General features: G+C 31.0%; 1 long non-coding RNA gene across 1 annotated transcript; it reads left to right on the top strand.

Moving 5' to 3' along the window:
• Positions 1-370: 370 nt before the first annotated feature.
• Positions 371-1,504, top strand: LOC128550679 (uncharacterized). Its single transcript, XR_008368373.1, has 3 exons — positions 371-432; positions 773-829; positions 992-1,504. It is a non-coding gene; the product is annotated as an uncharacterized LOC128550679 (long non-coding RNA).
• Positions 1,505-4,099: the final 2,595 nt, after the last annotated feature.

Below are 4,099 nucleotides of genomic sequence, written 5' to 3'. Positions count from 1 at the left end.
CAACTGAGACCCAAACTATAGTTGTGGTGTGTGACTTACTTGTTCTCATGACACAATGAAAGATCAGCTGCTGTGGAATGCCAGTCATACACATGTACCTGCCAGAACATTACCTTTTAATTCAAGAAAGTTGCTTTTAAATCAATTTTGTGGCTTTATATCTATAAACCTGGGGTCATATTCATAAAGCTTCTAAGATTATTTTCATCTAAGGTATTCAGTTTTTTGTTAGAGACCTAAAGTTGAAATATTTTCTAATTTAAAATATGAGAAACATTATGAATATGACCCTTGTAATTAAATTAATTGATGAATCACACAATTTTGCATATTTGTTATGTCATCAAATATTATTTGACTTTTTTATTTCAGGGAGTATTTATGTGTGTCTTGAAGCATTGAATGCCCCAAAACAACCAGTATGATAAGAAGGTATTTTGGAACTCATATTCCTTGCCTTTCACAAAATTACAAAACATGTAACTGAGGAATTGAATTACCCAAGGAAGATCTGATATGAAATAAAATTTTAAAACACTAATTATGCTCTGATGTACACACAAAGTGTACCTTGCATTTTTATTTTTATAGAGATGAGAAGATAGTTCATGTATATATTTGTTTCTGCACAAGATTCAGAATCAATTTTCTATCAATTATGACAAAAGCAAACAGATTTCATTATATGTCATAACAAAATTCAGTATTTCAGGAACTTCATTTCAAAAGGATATATTAAAAATTTATCAAGTTGCTTTATATTACATTACAGGCCAGAGTATATAGCTTCCCAAAATGTTGAAAGACTAAGCTGCTTTTCTATGGACTTGTAAGTATTTTGAATGTTTGATTTCTCTTTTTAACCTTATGACTGAATATTTCATTTCAATTAGTCATGACACTTAAGTCTTTTTCTAGTAATTTACATCTACATTTCAACATGTTTGCACTTTTTTACACAGAAATATATTTTTTATTTCTTTCATTCTAGGTATACTATCTAGGTTGAAAACAGCCATGGACAATGAATTTGGAGGTACATGCTGGAGCATCAGAAATTACATACTTGGAATAAATAATTGCACAATACTCATTTACTGAGAAGTGACTAATGTTTATGTTAAAGTACAGTATCCATGTTTGTAACATTTACATGGGGGGAATAGTTACAGTGTTGAAAGAGACTACCAGTATTACATTTCAATCTAAGTTACAGTGTGGGTGCTAATTCTAAATTCTTGATAATCAAGTGTTTTTAATAACTTATGAATACTAATTATTTATCAAACTGTTTAATTTATCACATTCCTACATCATTATTTTATATAAAATGCTTGTCGTTATATAGTGTATATCAGGTTAAATGGTAATAAATTTTGTTTCTGTGTAAATATCTTGCTTTTTGATAAATGAAAATGATACATTCAGTGGCCATCATCTGTCAAAAATTTATTATAAATGTAACAAAACTGATGAAAAGTTAGGTAGTTACTTTTCACAAGTTCATGGAATAGCAGATATATATATATATATAAATTGTATAGTTTTTCTAACTTGTATCTGGGGCCATCATAAATTAATTGCTAGATTAAATTTTCTTCACACTGAAGGGGAAGGAAGTTTTTTTTTTTATTTCAGATCAGATATTTTATTTTTGCTTTAATAAAGCTTTAAAGAGAAAGAATGACATAATTATAATAGTTATTTTTGTCAAATGGATTTGATTATAAAGAATAATAACTGAAGTTAATAATTTATAACATTCTTTATAGAAATATTCCATAGATGATCTTGAATACTAAATATAGTAAGTGTGTGTGTGTTCGGGTTTAACGTCTTTTTCAACAATTTTTTCAGTCATACAAACGACGGAAATATAGTAAGGGGATGCATAAATATAGTGGGAGTGGATGATAATCTAACAATTAATTTAGTTTGACCTTACAAATATAAATCAGTAAATACTTACTGGCAATAATATTGATAAGGTATGATGCAGCTATATGATAAACATATACTTTTTGAATGGTGATTTGTTATGAGAAAAAAGGCTGATATATACAGTCTAGAGTCTTTAGTAAACTGCATAATTATGATTGGAACTAGCTCCATATTTCCTTTCTTTAACTTCATATAAGATAACAAAGTATCACAATTTTATGAATTCTAATGTCAGTTGTGTACACAACTGAAAATGCATTGCATTCATTTTCTAAAGTAATAGTTAGCATTTGGTCATATCTCATATTTGGCCTTCAATAATTGGAAAGGGAAGGAAATAAATGGAATTTATGATTATACACAAAATATGGAGGACACTGATAGCAGTATCTGATCAATAACAGCAGAATGCTTTAGGTTATGATTGTCAAAATTCATTGTAGTTTAGTAGATGATCTCTTTCTTTAAGGGGCTGGTAGGTGAAATGTCAATATCACAGTGACCCTAAGACTGAAATATTTTATTATGGAAAGCTGAATGATAATTTTGCCCTTGGTCATCAGGCTTTAAATCATAACAGATGAATAATTTTGGGTCAGTAGATCAAAGTTAAAGGTCACTGACAATTAGATAAAGATTGATTCAGGTTATATAAGCTTGAGAACACTTTCACTTATTATGATCATCCAGCATTATAGCATGAATGCCTATCTTCAGTAGATGACCACTATAGTGTTTGGCAAATAGGTCAAAGTTCAAATTCAAACCATACTGAAAATAAATGCAAGTTACATGCCCAGTCACCACTGACAGGCCATCATGGGAGACATATAATTCTGTGCTTTTTGTGCCCCCCATGAGTGGTGGGGGCATATATATTTGCTCTTGTCCGTCCTTCCAAGAATGTTGTGTTGCGCCTAGTTCCAAAAGTATTTGACATAGAGTCACAAAACTTTACAGGAATGTTGGTCAGCGTGTGTAGTTGTGCACCTGGGGCTTTGCATCCGGATTCAGTCAGTCATGTAGGAGTTATGGTCCCTGACTTTGTAAAAATTGGTCATTTTATTGTTGTGTCGTGCCTAGCTCCAAAAGTATTTGACGTAGAGTCACAAAACTTTACAGGAATGTTGGTCAGCATGTGTAATTGTGCACCTGGGGTTTCGCGTCCGGATTCATTCAGTCATGTAGGAGTTATGACCCCTGACTTAGTACAAAATTGGTCATTTTAATGTTGTGTCGCGCGTAGCTCCAAAAGTATTTGACCTAGAGTCACCAAAGTTTACAGGAATGTTGGTCAGTATGTGCAGTTGTGCACTTGGGGTTTCGCGCCCGGATTCATTCAATCGTGTAGGAGTTATAGCCCCTGACTTAGTTAAAAATTGGTCATTCTGATGTTGTGTCCCGCGTAGCTCCAAAAGTATTTTACCTACAATAATTATTTCACTACAGAAGACCAGACTTCTTGTCCAGACTTGCTCAAAAAAAAAGTTTGTGAAACATGTCAGTTAAAATGTACTTGACCTAGAATCATAAAACAGGATTGTTTTATAACCTATGAAGTGTTCTCTTTAGGATTTTACTCAGCTAGGCCAGAGTTATGGCCAACTAAGTGAAAAATACATATAAGGTTCTTAAAAGTTTGTGTTGCAAACATCTTAAAAATTGTTTAACCTGAGTCATTAAAGAGAATTCCTATAGTTTTTTTCCTTTCATAGATTTTTTTTAAATTCACATATATGATAGGAAAATTTGTGCTGAAAACAATGAACAAATAAAAACAATAGGTCACCAGGCTTGTTTTTGTGAAAAATTGTTTTGAACACACCCACTGTTGCTGAAACTGCCAGCGATTTTTCAACATTTTCATAATTTTCTGCTTTTTTATAAATACCAACCAAAATATACATCCAGGCAGCACAATACGGTTTTTTCTTTTTACAGATTTTATTATATACTTATCTGATATCATAGTCATATTTGTAATACTCTATCCTTACAATAATGGATACAAATGAAAAATAATATTGTTTCATATTTACTTTTGTAAACTTTTTTCAATGAAAAATACCCATAGTGAAGAATATTTTTTTTAAATTTTGAAAAAACTCTTTCATAGAATTTTTTCTTTTTCTTCTTGTGTATAGATAATTGCATTGTG

Source organism: Mercenaria mercenaria, chromosome 18 (assembly GCF_021730395.1).
Source record: "Mercenaria mercenaria strain notata chromosome 18, MADL_Memer_1, whole genome shotgun sequence".
Taxonomy (NCBI): domain Eukaryota; kingdom Metazoa; phylum Mollusca; class Bivalvia; order Venerida; family Veneridae; genus Mercenaria; species Mercenaria mercenaria.
The sequence above is the reverse complement of the archived record's forward strand: the minus strand, read 5'-3'. Positions and strand labels throughout refer to the sequence as shown.